Here is a 25,734-nt window from a genome sequence, read left to right as displayed (position 1 = left end):
TCATTTTTGAAGGATAGTTCTGTTGGATACAAAATTCTCAGTTGATAGTTTTTTCCTTTCAGGACTTTAAATATGTCATCCTTACAGCCTTCTGGCCTCCATGATTTCTGATGAGAAATCGGCTGTTAAAATTTTATTTAGGATCCATTGCATATGACAAGTTGCTTTTCTTGCTTTCAATTTCTTTAGATTTTGACAATTTGACTATATAATGTGTCTTAGTGTGGATCTCGGAGTTTATCCTCCTTGGAGTTCACTGAGCTTCTTAGATGTGTTGATTCACCAGGATTAGGAAGTTTTTGGCCACCAAAATTTTTAAAATGTCTTGTTCCTCTCTCTCTCTCTATTCTTCTGGGACTCCTATGAAGTGTATTTTGGCATGCTTAATGTATCCCACAGGTCCCTCAGGCCGTGTTTACCTTTCTTCATTCTTTCCTCTTTCTGTTCTTCAGACTGAATAATTTCAGTTGTCTTACCTTCAGCTTCCTGATCTTTTCTTCTGCTTACTCACATCTGCTGCTAAACCCCTCTAATAAATTTTTCATTTCAGTTAGTGTACTTTTCTGTTGCAGAATTTACTTGGTTCCTTTTTTATAATTTCTCTTTCTTGATATTCTCATTTTGTTCAGACACTGTATTCCCAATTTCCTTTAGTTCTCAGTCCATGATTTCTTTTAGCTTCTTGAATATATTTAGGGCAGCTGATTTAAATTTTTTTTTTTTTTAAGATTTTTAAAAATTTTTCCTTTTTCTCCCCAAAGCCCCCTGGTACACAGTTGTGTATTTTTATTCATGGGTCCTTCTAGTTGTGGCATGTGGGATGCCACCTCAGCATGACTTGATGAGCGGTGCCATGTCCACACCTAGGATCCAAACCAGTGAAACCCTGAGCCACTGCAGTGGAGCATGCAAACTTAACCACTTGGCCACGGGGCTGGCCTCAGTATCTTTGACTACTAATTCCAAAGTCTGAGCTCTTCCTGGGATGGTTTCAGTCAAATTCTTTTTTTCCTGTGAATAGGCCACATTTTCCTGTTTCTTTCTATGTTTTGTAATTTTTTTGTTGAGAAATGAACATTCTGAGTATTATAATATGGTATTCCAGAAATCTGATTCTCCCACTCCTTAGGGATTGCTGACTGTTGCTTGTTGAGAGCTGGAATTGTCCATTTGTGAGTATGCCACTCACTTAGGAAAGACCAGCAGCCCATTCCTTCATGAAGTACTTCTCCATACAGTTAGGTTCCAGAGTTCGAAAAGGGTTGATTCTAATCACTTTTTCCAACTCAATGGTTGACCTGGTAGAGGGACTGACCGCTAAAGCTTCCTATTCTGTCATTTTGTATGACATCACTACAGTCTATAGCTTTTCTAATTTAAATGTCAGTGACCCAGTCCAATTTTTAGACCTTGACCAAACTCATTCAAGCCCTTGAATCTCTGCTAATCCTCTCAGCAGAAAATGCCAGGTACATGCATATTCTTTGGATATAAGGTATGATTTGTTTTCTAGTTTTGGTAAAGGATCAGGATGAGTCACTCTTTCCTTAAATCTAACTCCTTCCTTAAATCTCTTGTAACCACAGAAGACTACCATAGGAAAGGATTCGGTATGCGGGAGAAGACAATGATAATCTAATACAATAGTACAGACTCAAAACATCAAACTAGTGACTCTTGGGTTTAAGCAATGTTCAAAATACTAGAAGTGAAATGTAATATTAAGAGGCAGCTGACAAGGAGCATGACATAGAATTTACTTCAAGAATCTTTATTCTGGGAACAAATGCCCAGGGCTCTGAAACTGCAGCTGGAGTTAATACTTTTTTTTTTTTTTTAAAGATTGGCACCTGAGCTAACAACTGTTGCCAATCTTTCTTTTTTTTTCCTTCTCCCCAAAGCCCCCCCAGTACACAGTTGGATATTCTAGTTGTGAGTGCCTCTGACTGTGCTATGTGGGATGCCACCTCAGCATGGCTTGATGAGCGGTGCCGTGTCAGTGCCCAGGATGTGAACTGGCGAAACCCTGGGCACCAAAGCAGAGCGTGCAAACTTAACCACTCAGCCATGAGGCTGGCCCCTGGAGTTAATACTTATAATTACTCTGTGCCCAGCACACATTAGAATCTTAAATATTTGCTAAAATACTTAGCTTCTTTTGTCTTAATAGAAGCATCTTTCAGGAAGAATACATAAGAAAGGATAAAAAGAACGCTCCATGCAGGGAAGGTACTTAGCTCTCACTCCAGAAACCTTCTCTAAAACATGCCTTTTTTGAGGCAATTAATTTGTATTAGCAGGGTAAGCCAGGAGTTACAATGTTTGGGAAACTGATGTTCTAACAGTCAGCAATTCCCATCAAACAAGTTGTACCTCCAACAACAGCCAAACTTCATCAACAACTGACCACTCAGTGGCATTGAATATGATGTGATCATTGGTGAGCAGCAACAGGGGAAGTTGAGAACCTCTATTCTGTATCACCAGAAATTGATACAGACCAGGGTACCACACCATGCCAGAACTGCCCAGGCATCTTTGGTTAACTCTTTTTTCAGGAGCAGTTAGCCCTGCTTCCCCTTTCACTGAGTCTGCTGTAGTTGCCCATGCCCACTCCCCATCTGTTCAAAGCCCGTCAAATAGGCTTCCTTGCTTTTATAATCACAACCATACATCAGACTCATGCTACTTTAGTTGCAAATCCTTTCAACCAGAATGAGCTCCCTCATATTTTCTTGTCATTTCCTTTTAAATATACAAATATGGATATATTATCATGAGAAAATGTGGTTAACGTGAAAATGAGAGTACCACAAAACTATTTGCTTTCAGCCACATCACAGTACTTCCTATCTGGGCTACTGAATAATAACATACCTGGAAAATGCAAAGCCCACCATACTTGAAATCATTTGAGTAGTACTGCACACCATGCTAGCTTTCTTATTGTATGTATTCAGTCGCAATTCTTTTCTATCATTTTCAAGGCCTATCACCATCTCAAATCAATTGTCTAAAATCAATCACTGCCAAGAACCTAGACAGCCTGCTTCCAGGTCCTGCTACTTCAACATATTTGGGAGATCACAGGTCCACTTCTCTCCCTTTGATGCATCTCTCTCAGCCAAGAAAACCCACGTGGGGAAAAAACCCCTGCCCCTCCTTCAAAACACATAAATACATACCAGGCAGACTTACATGCATTATTAGTGAACATTCTAAAATGTAGATTTTTTTTTTAAAGTAGGATACAGAACAAGTTATGCTCCCATTGTGTTTATTAGGTTGAATCCTATGAAGATGTCATTTTTGCAGGTCAAAACCAAGCAATTTTATAGGGCTGACCACTGTCTCTAGGTAAGGTGGGACAAAGATTTGTTTTCAAGGTTTCCTTTTTATACTTGATTTATCAAGTATATTGTTACCTATTCACAATGAAAAATGAATACTTATCTAGAAGCCTACTATCAAATCTTTTTTCATACTACATCATCCCCTTTTGTAGGTGGCTCTTCATGTGTCACATAGCCAAACAAAAGAATTCCTCTAGGACAAGAACTATCTCACTCCTTTGGCATTTCCCTACCATAGCAGCCAGCACAATGCACCCTTTGGGTGCTTGCACATCTGACTGACTACACTTCCACTTCCCTGTGTCACCAGGGGTAGAACCTGGTGTTCTCTACCACAGCAGTGGGAAACAGAAAAACCAACTCACGTCTCAGATTCTTACATGCACTGTTTGATTTTGGCCTGTGAACAACCACAGGTGAAGTTACTCATAACTGTGTACACCATCAGCCCAGAGAAGGGGTACATTACAGGGCTGGCCAACACAAGTTACTCCTCACCACCCCACCCCCCCAACACACAAGGGGAATCTCTCTCATACTGCCTCACCTCTCCTAAGAGAATCCTGGTCCCAAGGTTCCACCCTTCACAGGGACAGCACTCCCTCCCTACCCCCTACCCCCGGGAGATCGTGGGTGCTCTACAATCCACATGATTTTATGTGCTCACAGAACTGTAAGCCGCAGAAGGCTGCTACTTGCCAAGGGCAGCTGATCAGCCACATGTAGACAAGACGTCACAAAACAACATGCAGACATGATTAGCTATACCTTTAGGAGATAACAAGCAAGAGAAAAAAAAAGGAAGTATTGGCTGCAGTGTACTTTTTCCCTGTCTAAAAGGCAACGGTTTTTCCCAATTCAGACTGCTAATGTTCCTTCAAAAGCCCTGAAAATAAAGACTGACCTCATGGTCTACTCTTTATCTATGAAAATTAACTAATCCTCTCTTTATCTGTTACTATTAATAAAAAGAAAAGAAACATTTTTAATGGACGCCAAGCCTGGGACATTCCTATGAAATCTTCTATTAACAACCCTCCACCAGGAATGACAAAGAAATCTAATTTGTCAAAGTTAGACAAGAACAGTTAACAGTAAAAATCCACCTGGGGCCGGCCCCGTAACTGAGTGGTTAAGCTCACGCGCTCTGCTTCTGCGGCCCAGGGTTTCACCGATTCAGATCCTGGGCGAGGACATGGCACCACTCATTAGGCCACGCTGAGGCAGCGTCCCACAAGCCACAACCAGAGGCACTCACAACTAGAATCTACAACTATGTACTGGGGGACCTTGGGGAGAAGAATAAAAAAAAGATTGGCAACAGTTGTTAGCCCAGGTGCCAATCTTTAAAAAAAAAAATCCACTTAGAGTGCAGATTGTGAAGCAACTGTGTATGTTCAAGCACCACTGGAAGCAAAACACAAAATACTTAAAATCTTCATGAAAATAATTTGAAACCTAATACTTGCTTTCCAAAGTAATTTTTCAATCCATTACATAAGGCAGTAGGGATACAAGGATTAAAATTATGTACCATTGCCCCACCATACCCGAGGCTCCTCGGGGGTCAGGAACTGGGTTTCCTACTGTTTGTACAGCTACTGCCTTGCTCGAGGCTTGGAACACGGTAGGTGCTCAATAAAATCCACTGCCTGAATAAGCACTTACACAGTATTTGTCCCAGCTACAATGGGGAGGGAGGGAGGGAGGGGGTTCTAGCTTCTTCCTCTGCCAGAGCACTTTAGGAAAGGCTTTCTCTAAATTTCTTGATGAATCAGTCGGCCAGACAAACTGATTAAGGGACCAGGGACAAGACGTAGAAAGAGTACCAATTTAATCAGAAGCAAACATGTACTTGAGCCTAACTTCAACAGAGTTCTATGAAAGATGGAAAAGTGCCTAGCTTATCAAAATGCATTATGAAGCAGAAGCAAATAAGAAAGTGGTACTATCCCAGAGACAAAGAATGAAACAGAAGAGTTAAAAAAGACACATGTAGGTGGGAAATTAATGTGTGATAAAAAAAAATAATCAGGAAAGGATGACAATACAATGAAATACTGGGACAACTATGCATTTGGAAAAAGATTCTAACATCACATCATACAGAAGAATTCCAAATGTGCTCAGTATTAGAAAAAAACATTGTCTTTATTGACCTAGGGATGGGGAAGACCTAAGTATAATTTGAAATCCAGAAAACAAAACAAAACAGACTGATAGATGTGACTACAGAAAAACTATACTACAAAAACACACCATTAGGGGCCGGCCCAGTGGCACAGCAGTTAAGTGTGCATGTTCCACTTTGGCAGCCTGTGGGTTCGCTGGTTTGGATCCCGGGTGCAGACATGGCACCGCTTGGCAAGCCATGCTGTGGTAGGCGTCCCACATATAGAGGAAGATGGGCATGGATGTTAGCTCAGGGCCAGTCTTCCTCAGCAAAAAGAGGCTAATCTTCCTCAAAACAAAAACAAAAAAACATCATCAATCAAACCAAGTCAACAGAAAAAAGGAAAACAGCCAGGAACATTTACAACATGAAAAAGGGTCAATATTCTTGCTATATAAAAAGTTTAGGTGAAAAAAAAGCCACTTAGGCTTTAGAGAACAAGAGCCAATTCACAAAAGAAAAATAAACTTAATCTAGGGGCCGGCCGGTGGCACAGTGGTTAAGTGCACACATTCCACTTTGGCGGCCCGGGGTTCAGACATGGTTTGGATCCCGGGTGCAGACATGGTACCACTTGGCACGTCATGCTGTGGCAGGCGTCCCACATATGACGTGGAGGAAGATGGGCATGGATGTTAGCTCAGGGCCAGTCTTCCTCAGCAAAAAGAGGAGGACTGGCAGCAGTTAGCTCAGGGCTAATCTTCCTCAAAAAACAAAAAAGCTTAACCTATTTATCAAAGAAATTGAAATGTTAAACAATGAGGCATCATTTAAATTTTTCCCACTAGTTAAACTGGCAACAATTAAGAAAATTGACATTGGCAACTAAATAAACAGGATCCTTAAACTACAAATGTTAAGTACACAGCCTTCCTGGAGGCAGGAAGGTAATGAATACCAAATTTTAAGCACTAAATCTTAAGAAAATGGTCAGATAAGAGGACAAAGATGAACATTAAATAATTTTCTTAAAAAGAAAAGTTGGAAGTAACCAAAATGTTCATTTAGAGGATGATTAAACTATGGTAAATACAATTTACACAGCCATTAAAAACAGCATGTACCAAAAAAAATAGTGTCTAGTATATACAGCGAATTTTGTAAAAGCAAGTTACAGAACAGCATGTACTATACGATTCCATTCAAATGTAAAGATCTAAGTCTAGTGGCTGGCCCTGTGGTGCAGTGGTTAAGTTCACCCACTCAGCTTTGGCAGCCTGAGGTTCGCAGGTTTGGATCCCAGGTGTGGACCTACACATTGCTCATCAAGCCATGCTGTGGTGGTGACCCACATACAAAATAGAGGAAGACTGGCACAGATGTTAGCTCAGAGACAATCCGCCTCACCAAAAAAAAATAAAATTAAAAGTTTGAAAGTACAGTCACCAAATTATCCAGAAGAATGATAGAGAACTATTCACTTTAAAACTTCTATACTGCTTCTGTAATTTAGAAACAAGTCCACTTTAGGAAAAATCTAGCCACTTAGGAGTGAGGTCACCCTTGCCCCTCATAAAGAAGTGAATGAGCAGGGCTCCATGTAGGTGATAGCTTCTGAAATGGCTGAAAGGGTCCTTTAAGTTTTTGATGGTGTCATCTTGCCAGTTAGGATATTGCAAAAGCCACTGCAATATGACCAAGAGCCAAAAAAAGTCAAAAGATGAAAGAATTTTGAGGACAGCTAATCCACTATTCTCATTTTTCAGAAGTGGAAACTGAAGCTTAGACACTCACTTGAGAGCCATACTGTGACCCTGCTTAAGGAAACCTCTATGATCCTATCTTCTGATCCACTGATTTCAAACAATGTGAGGAATTTACAGATATTTCTTTTTTCAGCCTGAGAATATAACAGATGTTGTGTATATGTATCTATCAAAAGCCATTTGGGGAATATATTTTTAGTTCTCTCTTTAAATGGTTCAATTTTGGGGGAAAACAGATAAATCAGTCTAGCGTCTACCTTGAAGACCCTCTCCTGGGGTTGGTAAGAGAAGTGACTCAGTGAAAGGTGCGAACAGCATGGGCTGAGATGGCCAGGAAAAGTTTTGAAGATGGAGCTGGTAGTACCTGAGACAGGCAGGATGTCAACAGCAGAAGACCGAAATGAAGGGAAATGGCAGGAACCAAGTTGAAGGAAGCAGGGAACAAAGTGTGGTAAAGCAACTCAGGGCAACACGGAGTCTGCATCAGAAGAAGGACAAAGCAAGGAAGACAAGCTGGGGACAGTCTGTGGAAGACCACAACCAAGGGCAATTAAAAAAACATACGGTTCTGTGGATAGGGAAGGAAAAGGACCTAAGAAGTACTTTAAGACTACAGTATCTGCTGACACTTGACAAGAAAGATCTGTGTCCGCTGGGGGTGAGGTAGCAGTAAAAAGACATCTAGGGAGTCTACAGGATTCCAACACTGAAAAACGTGGAAGGCAAGGGAGGGCTCAGACTCAATCGTGTCTTTCATTATCTACTCAATGCAAAGGACATTTCAAGGCACATGAATTGAGGTTACCACATTTATCATTTAAAAGAAATAGATTTCTCAGGATAGGAAGGTGATTTGTGAGTCAATATGATGTGCAACTTGGTATTCTTTTTAGAATTTAAATTACCAGCTTCCTTGGAACAAGAATCTACAAATGAGGCATTCCTTCCCCCAACAGCTATTACCTGTTAAAGCAAGCCAGTGTAAAACTACCCCCATCTTCCAAATATTTCCAACTCTGCACTTTCTAAGTCCACGGCAGAGCCACATTTCTTGGTCTCTTGTGTGGTGTGACTCATTGTGACCAGTGAGTTGGAAGCAGAAGTGACATGTCATTTCTGGTCTGGAATATTTAACTGCAGGAGCAAGACCCTCCAATAGTTCTTTTCCCCTTTGCCAAGAGAGCCAGCAATATTCCCTTTCAATGCTGCTCCTTCAGCTAGAGTAAGAATGATGCACAGCCCCTGGAAAACCTATGCTGAACATGCTGCATGAGCAGAAAATGAACCTATGTTGTTTTCGGCTATTTTGAGTTATTTGTTACTACAGAATAACCTAGCCTATTCAGTCTGATACTGCTTGAAAATTCATTACCTGGAAATTTACATTTCAAAAGAAACAGAAGAGGTCAAAGCATCCTTCTTTAAAATAAAACTGAACAATAAAATTTAAAAAGGCGGGCTGGCCCTGTGGCCCAGCGGTTAAGTTCGTGCGCTCCGCAGCCCAGTGTTTCGTTGGTTCGAATCCTGGGCACGGACATGGCACTGCTCATCGGGCCACGCTGGGGCAGCACCCCACATGCCACAACTTGAAGGACCCACAACGAAGAATATACCACTATGTACCGGGGGGCTTTGGGGAGAAAAAGGAAAAATAAAATAAAATGAAATAAAATAAAATCTTAAAAAACAAATTTTTAAAGGCTTTCTTCCATAGAAGATGCCATTCTTCTCATCACTATTAGAATTAAAGAAACATGGACTTGCAGTGCTAGTGCTGGTCCCACTATTCAGGGGCTCCATGATACTGAGTACGTCCTTTCAGGCTGTTTCCTCATTTGAAAAAAGATGGTGACAGGCCAAATGCTGCTCAGTTTGAACTTTGAAGTGAAGCTTAAACAAGGTAACAGTTGAGCTCTATAAAATGTAAACTAATTGTTTATATATATGCTTCGTCCCAGGTATCACATTCATGTGAAGAGGGAAAAAAACTAAGGCAACTTTCACAAAGAAGCAAGTTCTTTGGAAAGCAATTCTTGTCAAGGGGACTTTGCAGCCTAGATCAACAGATTCTTGAATATGATGCTCCCCTGTTCTCAAGCTTTTTAAACACAGGTGCCAAACCAAGAGCTAAGAGTCTTTACGAAGAGACCAGGAAGATGGTGCCTTTATTTTTTTTTTGGTAAGACAGCCTGGAAAGCAGATAGCTAGTAAAGCAGGCAGTTACATAGAACTATCTTCAATAGCTCAAAGCTTCTGCTACCAACCTTAGATTATCTCAGATATTTACCCAGTAAAATAGATTGCCCATAAATTGCTAAGAGGAACCCACAATGGGCTGGCTGGCTGAAAAGGAAAACCAAACTGTTCTCTTTCTCCACCCCCCATCCCACCAAACCAGCTCCTACTTTTAACCTGTGTTAAAGGCACTTCTGACGAAGCACCTCTTTGAAGGTTCAAGCACAACATTTGTATTTCAGTCCTAGCCCCACTAATCTCTTACTGTCTAAGTAAATTATAACATCAAAGTCATTCCTCAACCATAATTGGAGCATCATCTGCCTTACTCAACAGGGTTGTGAGGTTCAAGTGAGAGGATTACGCCCTATCCTAGCATGATCCAGTGAAGTATCACAATGTTAAACATAAACCCTTCAACATGGCATTGGAGAGCTCCCCCTCTCCCAGTCTGGCCTTCATACAGTTTTCCCAAATTGGATCCTGCAGTCCCTCCATCTGCCTTACCATTTCCCTACTTTCATTCACTTGCTTATGCCATTGCCTCCAACTATAATAGCTTCCCCAAATCTCCCCTGCATATCAATTTATTCAAAAATCTACTCGGCACCCACTTAGCCCAGCCATTGAACACTTCTAGCATTTTCTTTAAGCTATTTTTATAACTCTCATCTGTCTTTTTACAATTACAGTCATGCACCATATAATGATGTTTTTGGTCAATGACAGACCGCATATACAATGGTGGTCCCGTAAGATTAGTAGCACACAGCCTAGGTGTGTAGTAGGCTGTACCATCCAGGTTTGTGTAAGTGCACTCTGTGATGTTCACACGACGACAAAATCTCCTAATGACACATTTCTCAGAATGTAGCCCCCTTGTTAAGCGACACACAACTATATTTCTAAACCTCCAGTGCTCTTGATTCTATACTCGCCACAGCTACCGTTTTCTTATAGTAGACAAGAAAAATCTGTCAAATGAACACAGAACCCACAGTTTATTATTCAGTAAAGCTATACATATTAATCACTGGCCCAGAAGCATAACTTACATACTACAAATAGTAATTTACTGTGCAAAGTTACAACTAAAATCTTTTTTTAAGTTTACTAAGTAATATTTCAAAATCCATCCTAGAATAATGATTCATCCTTGCCCTTAAGGAGCTTAGAGGGGGGGAGTGGCAAAGTCATGTAATATTATTCCAACCAAACTAAGGTCTACAGTGGATGTACAAAGCTGAGGATCACTCTGCCAGAAACCTGTTAGCCAAACACCAACTAATATCTAAATGGTCACTAAGAACAGGCAAAACAGGCCTACTTCTAGTACGTGTATGGAGGAATCCAATATTTTAAGGACTCAAATGTCAAACCAAAGAGGAGTTTGAATGAAAGCACTGTCTACTATGCCCAGATTTATACTCCACAGATGACACTTGTGGGCCAATTCCACCACCAGGAATGAGTCCAGATTATAAATGCAAAATCTAATCCTCAAGGGCAACTACGGATGGATATCTGCTCATTAGACTGACGCCATTCCGCTTTACTAACCCAATGGATTTAAGAAGTATTTACAAGAGGGAGTCTCAAACACATACTGCTCCAGAAACAACCTATTCACCCCCTCAAGGATTGCGTATGTGGTACATGGGGCCATAAACAAACAGGCTCCCACCAAAGTGGCAAAAATGAAAAAGAAAGAAAATAACAACTGTTAGCAAAAAATGTGGAATATTTGGAACTCTCATACACTCCTGGTGGGAGCGTAAACTGGTACAACTCTGGAAAGCTGGCAGTATCTACCAAAGTGTAACAGATACTGCTATGGGCTGAATTGTGTCACCCCAAATTCATACGCTGAAGCCCTAACCCCCAGTGCCTCAGAATATGACGGTATTTGGAGATGAGGCCTTTAAAGAGGTGACTAATGTTAAATGAGGCTTTGAGGGTGGGCCCTAATCAATAAGACTGATGTTCTTCTAAGAAGAGGCAATTACGATGCAGACTCATAGAGAAGACAGACCACGTGAGGACACAGAGAAAAAGCCACCTACAAGCCAAGAAAGATGCCTCTAAAGAAATCAACCCTACTCACACCTCGATCTCAGATTTGCAGCCTCCAGTATTATGAGAAAATAAATTTCTGTTAAGTCACTCATTCTGTGGTATTTGTTACAGCAGCCCTAGCAGAAGAATGCAGATACATACCCCAAAAGTCAGCCTTTCCATTCTTTGGTATTAACCTAATGGAAATGTGTACATATATTCATTAAAAGACAGACACAAGAATATTCATGCAGCATTACCTGTAACAGCCATAAACTACAAGCTACCCAAATGCCCAATGGTAAGTTAATAAATAAATTATATCACATTATGGAATACTAGTAAGCAATGAAAATGGAGTTACAACTGCACTCAACACAAAATCTCACAAACACTGAGTCAAAGAAACCAGATAACAGGGGCCAGCCCAGTGGGATAGCAGTTAAGTTCACATGCTCCACTTCAGCAGCCTAGAGCTCACGGGCCCGGATCCTGGGCATGGACCTGGCACTGTTAGTCAAGCGTCTGTGGCGGCATCCCACGTAAAATACAGCAAGACTGGCACAGATGTTAGCTCGGCGACAATCTTCTTCAAGCAAAAAGAGGAAGACTGGCAAGAGATGTTAGCTCAGGGCCAATCTTCCTCACACACACACACACACACACTAACAGATAGAGAGGAGTACACAGTGTATGATTCCATTTATATGAAGTCCAAATCAGGCAAAATTAAACTATAGTGTTAAAAATCGGCAGATTCATTACCCTAGGAGGGAGTGATACTGACCTCAAGGAGGCAAACGGCGGCTTTTGAGTTTATGAAAATTCTCCAAGTTGTTCACTCATTTGCACACTTTTCTGCATGTATGTTCTACTTCAAAGTTTACTAAATTATAGAAATGACAAGTTACTTAAAAATAAGGGCAGCACTTTACGTATCCAGCGTCACATGGCAAATAAACCTTACTCTGGAATTGGATGCACCAGGTTCTTCATGTGTTGCCATTAAACTTTTGAAAAATACAGCTAGTCTCATGATGCCCAGGAAATGATCTCTAGCTTCCCATCACTGAGTGTTTACCAGGAGAGGGCCCGCAGGTCAAATGAGCCAAGAACGTCCAGTCCCCTCCACAGTTAAATTCTTACACCATATTTTTTCATTTGATTTCATTAAAGGAAGGTACTAAGTATACATTCACAGGAAGAAAATACCAGTTAACACTTTGGTCTTCCTCTGGGTAGGGCACTGAATTTTTCTTTTTACTTCTGTATTTTCCTAGCTTCTTTTTTTCTTTCTTTCTTTTTTTATTTTTAAAGAATTGACTTTTTTAATAATCAGCAAAAGAGAAATGTCACTTTAAATAAAAGGTAATGGAAGAAGTATTTCATAAGGAGTCAAATGTTGTGGCTTTTACGGCAATCGTGTAGAACCAAACAGGCAGGCTGGCGCGTCAGAAAGAGCAGCAGGTTGTGCTTCAGCAGACCTGGATCAAGCACGCGAGCAGCTGGGCCACCTGAGCACCCAGCCTCAGCGATCTAAGGCGGAAATACAGAAACGGCTACTGTCTAAGCCTAGAGTTGCGAGCACCAAATAAATCCCTTTGTAAACTGTAAGCACTATACAAATATTAAAAAGCATTTAGAGACAAACATTGTGTAGCAAGGTTTCTACAACACAGTAATGCTCTTTAACAACCATCAACTGAGCAGCACAGTCAGAGGATTTAAGAGTGGCTCTTAACCTGCGGGCTGCCCAGATGACCCACAGTTATTTCAGGGGTCCCCAGATCTGTAAGTGCGTGGAGAATTGTTGGTAAACTGACTACCATCTGTAAGAGGTACTATTTTTCATAAAGTCTATGCTGTTATGACTAGGTTTTTTAAACATTAATTCATAGCAGCTTTGCCATATACTCTCAAATAACAAACTAAAAAGTTTATCAAATGGAAATAAATTTTTTTAATTACATACAAAGATCGGAAATCAATGATGTAACAATTTACTTCACAATGTAATTTTTTTTTTCTTTAAAGATGGGCACCTGAGCTAACAGCTGTTGCCAATCTTTTTTTTTTTCTTTCTCCTTTCTCCCCCCAAATTCCCCCAGTACATAGTTGCATATTGTAGTTGTGGGTCCTTCTAGTTGTGGCACGTGGGACGCCGCCTCAGTGTGGCCTGATGAGTGGTGCTGTGTCCGTACCCAGGATCCCAACCAGCAAAACCCCGGGCCGCTGCAGTGGAGTGCGTAAACTTAACTACTCAGCCACGGGGCCGGCCCCACAATGTAATTTTTAAAGGATTTCCAAACTGAGCTGAATAACTCCAGGAAAGCCAGCAGTAAGAAGCAAACAAGCATCTTTACTTGAAAGGGTGGGAGGGAACACAGAAGCTCCTTCACAGTATCTGGCAGCAGCCACACAGCAAGCCCATCTGAGAGACAAGCAAGGTTACAGAATTCCTAATACTGCCCAGGTCCCCAGGTTTCAATACGCTTCCTCAGATTGGCTCTGTCCGATAGCAAACAGTCCTAGGCAACCAGGAAATGGACAAGATAAATCAGTCAGACTGATCTCCACGATAGTGATGACATCACCACAACAGAGCCCCAGGCGAGGCCTGAGGTTCCCTGCATTAAGTTCTGCATCTTCTGACAAGTGAGCACGGCCAATACTGTATGTCACCACTGGAACCAACTCCCAAGCTTTCTTCCTCCCCCACAGAGACATTCTGCAAGTAGCTATTCTTAAATTTGTTTTTGAAATCACAGCCTGGAGTACTAAAATTGAAACTAGTGAGAAACATTGCTGAAAAGTCTGTTCTGATTTCACCCACCACATCTCTTTTAGCTTTGATTCACAAATCATACTGACCAAAGTCACCATTAGGAAGTATTAAAACATAAATGCAAACCATTTTTGTGTTTAATGCTATACATGCGAAGGAAAAAGCAGAAAATAGACGGCAGATGTGTGTGTGTGTGTGGGGGGGGGGGGGCCCACAGTTAATTTCTAGACTTCAGTCTCCTTCAGAGGATGACATCAGTGCCAAGGGGAACCACTGTTCAGCCTTACTCAGGAGGACTCCTCCTCCTTACTTCCTGGGAAAACCTTGCCTATAACTCCCAGTGCAATTCTTCTCAGCCACGTTTGTTGAATTAATAGATGGAAAGTTAGGCAATTTATCATAGAATAAGGGTAAATATTTATTTCAAATCGCAGAAAGGAACAGTACATAAGATGACTGTCACAAGTATGTGGTCTGGGTCTGCTACACCTTTGCATGGAAAGATTAATGCTAAATATAAGGGCAAAAATTGTATTAGTACAGATCTCTTTGGAGATTTATTAAAAGCTAATCAAATAACCAAAACTTTCTTGCTTCACTTGGCAGTGGGGTCAGAAATCAGATTCAAAGGCACACTTTACTTTAAAGCAATGTTCTTTCATTATGGGGTTTGGGGGTGTTAAAAACAAGACAACAGGCCTAAAATGGAGTCACTTATGCTAAGCCCCACGTCATCAAACCAAGACTTAATTACAGTTTCACCTCTCCCAAATGGAACCCTAAGCCAGTTAACCAGGAATCACCTGGTCAACACCAGTTAGGTAATCTGCCTGATACATGCCTGCCATCCTCCAGAGAAAAGTAACTTTGCTACAATCAATCCACTCTTTACTAGTATAACTTCCCTGTCCCACCCGCTTCTGTCTACAAATGTCTTTCACTTTGTCCAGCTCCCCGGAGCTCTTTTCTATCTGCTAGATGGGATGCTGCCTGAGGCATGAATCGTTGAATAAAGTCAATGAGATCTTTAAAACTTACTCAGTTGAATTTTGTTTTTAGCAAGGGCTTAAGCACAGTTGGCACACACAAAAAAAGTTGCCCCAAGTGGTTGCTAACAATCACCTGGAGGGATATACTAATAAAACTATTTTTAGAGTGCCTTCTACATTCCGCCCATTTGTTTACTCACGCAGTTCTACCACACGCAAAACGCATATTCCCTTTTAAAACAGTTGTGAGACACGGGGTGGCAGAGGGTTTTACCTATGATGACACTGGCACTGTGACTGGCAGGAGCTACACCAAACGTTCTTCATCAGCTCAAGAAAAAACCCAGCATGCCAAATGTGCCTTTGCTCAAAGAGCGCTGCAACAGCTAACATTTGCAGTGTAAAATGGCAGTGACGCCAACCCCCTTTTGAGTGAGCAAAAAAATGCCCCTAGAGCAAAGGGAGAAACTCGTGTTGAAGGCTACTCTTCAAAAGACATGATCAATTAGAAACTGTAACATTATCTCTGCCCTCTCTTCAAGAGCCAACCACACAAATGCTGTTGTTAAAATTAACAACGCCCTCAAGTTAGCACACCACCAGCCTGTCCGCACTGCTAAGGATTCACTTGCAGAGTTGAGAACTAACTCCTCTTTCCAAGAGCCTCAAGTTCCACCACCAAGCCATTCCACGACAGAATTCCCGGCCAGGATCACTCAGCATTTTTAAATTCCTTGAGGACAGGAACCATGCCTATGTCCCCGAGTCAAATTCCAACAATGCCTGATACATGGTAGACACTCAAAACACTTGGTGAATGAATGAAAAAGTGCTCAACATTACTCTCTTGTTAAGGCTACTGTACCGATTACTCACTTAAATACATTAGGCTGGGTAGCAAAGTTGAGGAAAAAAAAGAAAAATGAGAACACAACAGGGTTGTGAGCACCAAGGTTTAACGGGAAGAGTATCTTCAGGAGAAATACTCACAACTCACTTTCCAGTTCTTACACTCAAATCTGAACAAACTCTTCCCAAATCTGAAGAGGGAAACACACTAACAGGAGACTTTATTAATCCATGGATGAGAAGTCATGCGGCTCATCAGCTGCCTCAGTCACAAGGAGGAGACAAGGGCCTGTTCTCTTGGAATCCAAAGACAAGATACACTATTCTCAACAAGAAAGAACCAACGGGCTGGACACCCATGCACTAGTTTTAAGAAAGGTTCACGTGGCAGGACTGCCAGGCCTCACGCATTTGACAAAAGATTTAAGTAACAAAATTTTTCAAACTTCAATTAAGTTTGAAATTCGCTATAGAGTTCTAGAGCTCCTCATCTACCCGCACTGGGTATGTCAAGTCACAACCGCCAACGGAACGTCTTCCGGCTTTACGTTGGAACTAATGTTACCAGAAGAGGCTTTCAAGTGACATCGCCAGAAAGAGGCGGAGGTACCAGGTGGTGAAAGATAAATCCCAAGCTTCAGGGGCATCTGAAGTCCCACCTCTCGAGTCTCAGTGCCTGGGCTTGAATCTGCTCCACAACCTACCAGGTGTGTGACCTTGGACAAATGACTTAACCTCTCCGTTCTGTGATTTCCCTATCTATAAATGGCCGTAATGATATTATTTCAGAGGGCTGTTCTGAGAATCAAACATAATCTGTGTAAACGCCTCGCCATGCTGTCCAGCATACAACAAGCGCTCAAATGTTTGCTATTATTCTCAATTTCCCCACTTTTACGCACCCTTACGTTTCAAGCCTGAACTGAATGCAGTTAAGGGGCCCCCTGGGCGGTCGGAATTCAAACACAGCTCTACAGCCAACCACCATCCTTCCCCAGGAACTTGGAGAACTTCCTCCAGGATTCACCCTAACACGCTGGCGACAGAAGCTCCCTCCCCCGGAGCCGGGGGCGTCTCCCAGGTGACGCTGCACGTGACCTGACTCACGCCGCGACTCGGCGGCCGCCCGGGAACCCTCTCCCTGACAGGGCAGGCTGTCCACCTGAAGCGACGGCTGGGGCCGGCTCGGCCCTGGGCGCCCGAGTCCCCCACCGGCGGCGGGCGGGGTCGGCCCCGACACCCTCCGGCTCGCCGCTCCCGGGAGCTCCAGGGCCCAGCGGCCGCCCGAGTCAGAAAACCTCCAGTCTCCCGTCCTGACGCCGCCAATAGACAGGGCGTCCGCGACCGCCGGCCCGGGTCGGCACCCCGGCTGCAGGGCACACCCGGGGACCTCTGACCTCTCCGCCGGGCGCGGCCCGGCCTGCTCCCGAGCCCCGAGCGACGCAGCCGCCCCGCGAGGCCTAGGCTAGGCCCGCAACCTGCCCAACAGAGGGCCGACGCGAGGCCCTGCGCCCCAGGGCCGCGGAGGGGGATGGGGCCAGGCCGCCGGCCGGGCTGGGCCCGCCGCTCACCGCGGCCTCTCCGCTGGGGCTCCGGGCCGGGCGCGTCGCGAGGGCTCCCGCCGAGAATAAGATGCAAAAGCGGACAAGGGGCAGACAAGTCCAAGTTCCGGTCGCAGGGGACTCCTCCACGCTCCCCAAGCCTCCAACGCCGCCGCTGCCGCCGCCTCGGGCTTTATGGCCAAGACTCCAGCTCCGCTCCCACTTCCGCCACCGCCGCCGCCCCGAGCGGAAGTACCTGTCACGAGACGTTCGACGCCAAGGGTGCGGGGGAGGAGCCCCGCCTCAACCTTGCGTCACGTTCGGGCTGCCTCCGGCCAGGGTCCGGGTCACGTGGTGCAAACATGTCTGCCTCCAAGTGCTTGTTGCCATCTTTGAGGCTCATGCAAGGAGCAGGACGGCGCCATGTTGAACCCACGAACCCATGCCTCAGCCATGCCCTGTTTGCCCGGAATAAAGAATGCCAGGGGAGAGAAGACAAAGGTAAACTGGCCCTTCCAGTAGTGTCCCTCTCGAGAAGGCACTGATCAGTCAACCAAGTAGTCCTACTATGTATCCTGAGCTCTTCAGGATCAATAAAGCTTGCTCTAGGAACGGGCTCTCCCTGGGAGAAATTATTGAGTAGTGGGAGACAGGACAGTGGTTATTTGATAAATTCATAGCAGGGTAAGGAAGGGCACTCAAATTTACTGAGCACCTGCTGCGCACCCATACTACATCTTTGGGTCGTCTCCATTTGTCCTTACTTTAACCACTTAAGGAAAGATTATTTTCACCATTTTGCAAATAGGGAACTGGGACCCAGCACAAAGGGGTAGACCAGGGATGTAAACTAAGGTCTGTCTAATGTCAATGTGTGTGATCTTTCTAGTAGACGGCAGCTTACTGCACCAATTGTGTAGCAGGGTGATAGAGACACCCAGGTGAGTTAGACCACACCAGAACACTTTAGCAGAAGAGAGAGTCCAAGAAAGTACAAAAAGAACTCAAGGCTCTCTGAGCTTGCTACCAAAAAGGACGCAATAAAGTCATACCCTGTAGAGCTCTCAGGAGGGTAGGGCACCCTACCAAGGACCAGCTCCATCTGAACACATTAAGACCAACTCAGAACTTTATCTCCATCTTCAACAACACGTTCTTCTCATACTCTTTTCCTATCGTGGTTCATACAAACTTCATTCTTTCGGTTTCTTGGTCCAAAAACTTTGGAATCATTCTTGACTCCTGTAGTGGGTTGAATAGTGACCCCTAAAAAGATATGTCCACAAACTGGAATATGTGGATGTGACCTGATTTGGAAAAAGAGCATTTGCAGATGTAATTAAGGATCTCGAGATGAGATCATCCTGGATTGTTCAGGTGGGCACTAAATCCAATGACAAGTGTCCTCATAAGAGGCACACAGAGAAGAGAAGGCCATGTAAAGAAGGAGTCAGAAATTGGAGTGAGTAGCCACAAGCCAAAGAAGGCTGACAGCCACCAGAAGCTGAAAGAGGAAAACAAAGGGGCAGGAGCACTTTGATTTTGGACTTTTGTCTTTGAGACGTATTTGAGAGGGTACATTTCTGTTGTTTTAAGTCACCAGGCTTGTGGCGATTTGTTACCACAGTCCTAGGAAATTAACTCAGCTCCCCTCTCTATTACTTGTACCCCTTGTCCATAGCCTTCAAAAGATATCCAGAATGTGACTACTTCTTACTATCTCTGCCACTACAGTCTGGTCTGAACCTCCATCACTTCTCACCTGGATTATCGCAACAACCTTGGTTTCCTGCTCCCACCACATCCCCTATCAATTCTCAACACAGCAGCCAGAGTAATTCTGTAACAATGTCAAACTATGTCATTCTCCTGCTCAAACTCTTTCCATAGGTCAGAGTAAAAACTAAAGGCCTTATAAGCAAAATGTCCTACCCCATCTGACCCACAAATACCTCTCTGTCCTCATCTCCTTCTAATGTCCCCTCTGATCAGTCTACTCAAACTATACTAGTTTAAGAAAAGAGAAGATACATATCTAACTCTGACTTTTGCAGTTGAATTTCTTTCTATCTTCCCACGTGGCCACCCTCTCACTTTCCTCAGGTCTTGACTGAAATGTCATCTTCTCAGTGACAATGACCCTCCCTGTTTAAAACTGAAGTCCCCCTTCCTAACATCACTAGACACAAAACACCTCCTTGCTTTCTCCCTTCCTGCTTTGTTCTTTCGTTATATTGCTCATTTCCTTATCGTCCATCTCCTCCACTGAAAAACCGTTCCATAAGGGCAGGGATTCTTGTCTGTCTCTTTCACTGCTATATCCATGATTCCTAGAATAGTGCTGGGGCACAGCAGGTGCTCAGTAAGTACCATTTACAGAGTATTAAGGAGAATGGAAATTGGACTCAGTCTCAAAGGCCAAGAATTAGGGCAATTCTACCCCATCCTGCAGCCATTCAAAATGCTGGTTTGAAGATAAAGTGGCAACTAGAGAACACAAGAAGAGGCAGAGCACAAAAATAAGGAGGCCTGTGAGCCCCAAGCCTTCTAAGAAGCAGACTGAGAAGGATATTGAGATGCCATCATGGGATATTTCTTATGAAAAAGAAAGGACAACTCAGAAGAAACCTATGAGACAAGAAGGTGGAGTCAAAAGCTGCAGAGACTCATTTCCAGGGAACAGGATTGGACCCTAGTCAAAAAACTGACAATGTGTGCCTATCTGGATTTCAAAATTGCTATGACCCAGTAGTAGCTGTGTCACTCCTGTTTTCCCCTTTTTGAACAGAAGTGTCTGCTCTGGTTATCTTATGCTTGTCAACTCTGTTGAGTCTGTGAAGAGCAGAAAGCATGTCTGTGGCTCACATTTCTTCAGATTAAGAGAAACAGCACTCAAGAAGCTGTTCTTGAGAAACCATAGCTGGGAGTTGGCCCGTGGCACAGTGGCTAAGATTGCATGCTCTGCTTTGGTGGCCCAGGGTTCGCAGGTTCAGGTCCCCGGCATGGACCTACACGCTGCTCATCAAGTCATTCTGTGGTGGTGTCCCACATACAAAAAGTAGAGAAAGGTTGGCACAAATGTTAGCTCAGAGCCAATCTCCCTCACCAAAAAAAAAAAAGAGAGAGAGAGAGAGAAATCATAGCTGAGGAGCCTCATCGGTACCTGGACTTGATTTACATGACAAGATCCATTATGAGCCAATGATGTGTTGGGATGACCCTTTTAGGGTCCTTGGGAGGATGTAAGTATATTTTGCACATGGGAGAAATATAAATCATTTGTGTCCAGAAGGTGGGCTATGGTACATTAAAGATGGCAGTAAATTCTTTGCTCCTCCTCCCTTTTGAATTTGGGTTGGACTTACTGACTTGTTTGATGAATAGAATGTAGCAGAAGTGATATCCTATGACTTCCACTGCTAGATCATAAGAAGCCTTACAGCTTTTTCCCAGAACTCTTGAAATGCTCAGGTAGTAGAAGTTCCTTCTCAAAACCAGCCTCCACACTGTGCGAAGCCCAAACCATGTATAGGTGAGCCCCCAGTAGGCAGCCAGCATCAACTACTGGCCATGTAACTGGGCCATTTGGGATGTCCAGCCATGTGAAACTGCAGCCCCAACTAAAAGCTGACTTCAGACATAGAGGCCCCCGGTGAGAACTACCCAGTTGAACTCTGCCAACCTACAGAACCAAAGAAATGCTAATAAATTTTTGTTTTAAGCCACTATGTTTTGGGTTTCTCTGTTACACAGCAATAGATAACCAGAATAGAGCCCATACAAAATGAAGGGGAAGGGAACAGTTAGATAAAAGACCTTTAATAGAACAGGTTTGAGGAGAGAGTGGGAGGGAATGGCATGGATTGTGACTTACTGATCCATGCATACAAGTCACATCAAATGTGAAAGCTTGTCACATCGATGGGACATGGATGGGATCTAGTGCTATTTGGATGAGCTTGAGAGGTCAGAGGGAGAGAGGGAAGATTGGAGCTTAGAAGGAGGGGCAAATTGAAGGAGGTTAGGAGTGAGAAATTCTGTTCTGGAAATACTGACTCAGAGGACCTCTGTTGGACATCTGAATGGAGATGTGGAGGAGGCAATTAGATATATTGGGTGGAGGCAGAGATGGGGTAGTTGGCTATTTGGGTCCCTCAGAGTAACTTGGGCTGAAAATAGAGAGTTGAGAGTAGTAATGGGTATGGATGGGAATAAGATAACCCCTGGAGAAAGTGTAGAAGTGTTTTATTCTTTCAATAAAGTGTTTACTGAGAATCTATTTGTGTGTTAGGCTTTAGAAACAAAGCTTCTGCTCTCAAGGTCCTTACTACTTTGTGTGGTACGCAACGTATGAGTAAACACACACACACATACACAGATGAGTATTTCACTCAAATTTCCATCAGGGGGGAACTAGTTAAAGTATGGTACATCGAGTCAATTAAATACTATTCAACTATAAAAAAATAATGAGAGAATTCTCCATATATTGATGTGGAAATATCTCCAAGACGTATTATTATGTAATAACGCATGATACAGAAAACTATATACCACATGTTCCCTTTTTCGAAAAAAAAAGTGAGGGTGGAATAAGAACATACTTCAGCAAACAAAAAATGTAGTTATCTAGTATATCAGTTAAGATTTAATCAGAGAAGTTAGAATAAGAAATTAATGGTAGGGGTTAGACTTTACACAATTGTCGGAGTTGGTAGAAAGTCTGTGCAGGCTGTTGCTTCTGTGTCCAGCATTGAGACCAACATCTGTCACTACAGGTCAGCCAGACCAGCAGTCAGGAAGAAAAGATGGATGTGGATAAGAACAATGACACACTGGACCCCATGAGGATAACTAGAACCCGTGAGGACCAATTGGAACCCATGTCTATCTCCCATCACCTGCAACTTCAGTGCCATGCATGGGTGACCAGCAGCACAGAACCTGGTGCCTTCACCACAGAGCTACACACATGCTTGGCCCAGGATTCAGAGAAGCTGAAGGAGGAGATCCAGTGGCAGTTGGAGGAGATGTGTGTCTGGGTGCTGCCCCAAGCCAACAAGATCAGCAAACCAGTGGCATCATGCATGAGCTATCCCAGTGCCTAGTGCCCTTTTCAGAGGGTAAACAATATGACTGCTGTATGGGGTCTCAAAGGTGATGGTGAGGCCTTTGAAATATATACCACATGTGATGAGAAGCCCTGGAAGGCTCTAAGCAGAGAATGTGTGCGTGTCCAAGGTGAGATGTGTCTCCCTTCACAAGTCACTAGCACTACAGTGCTTTCCTGGCCACACCCTCTCTTCTCCTGTTCCCACGGTGACCCCTATAATCCTGGGAGGACCCTGCACAGCCCCAAGACACTGCTTGCTTTATGTCTGCTTATTCATCTGTTTCTTTCCTAGACTGGGGGGCCCCTCAAGGACCAGTACCTGCTCTGATCTACCTCGATGTCCCCAGCACCCCATAGGACATTGACAAATCTCCCCACATGATTGAACAATTTAAAGCAGAGTAAAATGTTTAATTATTCTCTTTGACACAGCTCTGCATGATTTATGAAGTTCTCTGGGGCTTGCTGTTTAAACATAGCCAGTTTTGCCCGAGGGTTCCTCCCTCAGCAGTTTTTATTAATCCAGGAGTCACTGGCTGTCTGTCCCTCCATGCCCACTCTAGTCTTCCCTTCTTGGTACTTCCCCTGACCTCTTGCACCCAGCCGGAGCCCCTGTGCCTTTGAGCAACTCACTTCTGGGCTGCAATTTCCTCATCCTAAAGTGGTGTAAATAACCCCAGTTTTCTGAGTTATTGTGGGAATCAGATGTGAAAGTGATTTACAAAGCGCTCCATCACATCTAGGGGAATGACTGAAGTTACATGTCAGTAAGTAGGTGAGACAAATCTTAGGTGGTGGCTTTAGGCACTTTTATGCTAGATGTGGTAAAAGAAACAAAGGTTCATTCATTCATTCATTCATTCAAAAGTAATCAGTCCTCAATTTCCAGGACAACCCTAGGGACACAGAGATTAACCAGCCAGTCCCTGTGCTCCAGGAGGTCCCAGGTGTGTGTGTGTGTGTGGCTGGGGGGGCACCCACAAAAGGGAACCACACATCACACTAGATCCTTTTCCTCTTCCCACAACTCTAGCCACAGGCTGCTTTCCAGAGCCCTCCTGAACACAAAGCTGCGTTGCAGCCTTCTGCCCACAATGTCCCTTTCAGGGATGGGCACTTGACCAGCTCCAGGCAATCAGGGCTGATAACTCTCAAGTCTGGGTCTTTTAGCGGGTATGAGGAGGCAGATCTGTTGGAAGAAGACTTTTTTCTCTATGGAGAGAGAATAAGACATCTCTAGAGTTGCTGGGGGACTTCTTGTCACCCAGAGCAAAGCTAAAGTAAAAACAGAGGAAAACAGAGATGGTGAGGGACATGTCTTAGTGATAAAATGTGGGTCCTTGTATCCAGCGATGCCTGAGTCCACGCCCCTCCCCCAGTCCCACCCCCATCTTCACCTCACCCTCCAGCCTTCACCAGTTGCTTAAGGGAAAGTCACAGCCTCACCCAGGGGCTAGTCTCAGCAGGAGTTGCAACAGCTTCAGGGCCCAGGGCCTACCTGACTGGACTCACAGAGGAGGCTTTGACTCTCTTAGTGACTACCCAGAAGAGTCAGGGAATAGGGCCGAGAAATGGGGGAGAGTAAACATCCTCAGGGGTAAACGGTGGCCAAGGGGACTCGGGATTTGGGAAGGAGCTTTTCCCTTTCCCCCATGGACTGTTCCACATGGCTGCCCTAGAGACATCTCATGGGACTAAAGTTGTCAGAATCAGCAAGTAAAAATACTCCTACTAAACACTGTCTTTATCTGGAATTCAGTTTTAACTGGGTGTCCTGTATTGAGCTGGCAGCCCTGTATGAGACCCAGGAAGCATCTGGGTTTGCTGACTCTGTGGCCACTCTGATAACACACTACCTTATATTTGTTTTCCCTTCTCCCCTCTGTCCTTTCCTCACTTCTCCTTTTCTTTCACTCTTGCTGCCCAGGCATTGACCTCCACAATAAAGCGGCAGCATGTTAAGCCTGGTCTCAGCCTCTGTTTTCTAGGGAGCCAAGCTAAGACAAGGCAGTTCAAGTTAGATTTTTGTCACTTGCATCCAAAAGAGACCTGATGAAAACTCAGGCTCAGTTTCCTCTTCTGTGGAATGAAGATCACAATTTCTCCCCCGCTGACAGCCTACAATGGATGAGAAGGTCAAATGACATTATGAAAGGCAAGGTGGTAACACCAGAGCCAAGAGGTCACTGCAGTCACCCTGGAAGACAGGAGGCTGAGTCTCAGAGCTGCCTCCTGCCACACGGAGTTAATGGGGCTGGGAGAAGAGGTTGCTATCCCCCTGTTGGCTGTGGATTCCTGCCATGTTCTCTCACGTGGGTAATGTCTCCCTGGCCCCACATCGTCAGACCACTGCACCTAACTGTTTTAGACTTTACACTTCAGATTAATAAGCACCATGGGGACCAGGGAGCCCTCCTTCCGTCCAGTCACTCTTTCTACAGATTGAAGCCATCCTCTGGCTCTATCCTGACAATGCTGTGGGCGGTTTGTCCTGCCTTTACCTAACCAATACATGCCCATCCCTGTATGTGCCTCTGATCCCCTTTGCCTAGGATGGTGCTACCACTGCCTTCAAGGCCCTACATCATCTGGCCTTTGTCTTTCACTTATTCATTCATTCAACAAACCTAGCTTGAACACTTACTGTGTGGCAAGCACTGTTCTGAGCACTGGAGAGAGAGCAGCAAACAAAATAGACAAAAATCCCTGCCTTAATGGAATTTACATTCTAGTGGCAGACATAGGAAAGAAACCATGTAAATAAGGGAGATCTATAGCATATTAGATAGTGATAAGTGTGATGGAGAAAACAAAGCCGGAAAGTGGGGTGGCAAATGACCCTGTCCCCATCAAGGCTCGCTCTCCGCTGATCGATCCATTCCAATCACACTGGCCTTCTTCCTGCTCTCAAATACCTCAAACTTGCTCCCCTCAT

General features: G+C 43.9%; 1 protein-coding gene and 1 long non-coding RNA gene across 2 annotated transcripts in view; both read right to left on the bottom strand.

The window, feature by feature from the left end:
* Positions 1–17,895, bottom strand: part of RAB7A (RAB7A, member RAS oncogene family) — a 56,924-nt gene extending 39,029 nt beyond the window's left edge. Inside the window, exon 1 of the mRNA XM_046674660.1 lies at positions 17,717–17,895. The gene's annotated coding sequence lies outside the window, so the exon portion shown is untranslated. The remainder of the gene's footprint in view (positions 1–17,716) is intronic.
* A 4,334-nt stretch (positions 17,896–22,229) lies between these two features.
* Positions 22,230–25,734, bottom strand: part of LOC124246495 (uncharacterized) — a 32,564-nt gene continuing 29,059 nt past the window's right edge. The window contains exon 4 of the long non-coding RNA XR_006890514.1: positions 22,230–24,917. This is a non-coding gene — a long non-coding RNA (uncharacterized LOC124246495). The remainder of the gene's footprint in view (positions 24,918–25,734) is intronic.

The sequence above is a fragment of the Equus quagga genome, chromosome 1 (assembly GCF_021613505.1).
Source record: "Equus quagga isolate Etosha38 chromosome 1, UCLA_HA_Equagga_1.0, whole genome shotgun sequence".
Classification (NCBI taxonomy): Eukaryota; Metazoa; Chordata; class Mammalia; order Perissodactyla; family Equidae; genus Equus; species Equus quagga.
The sequence above is the reverse complement of the archived record's forward strand: the minus strand, read 5'-3'. Positions and strand labels throughout refer to the sequence as shown.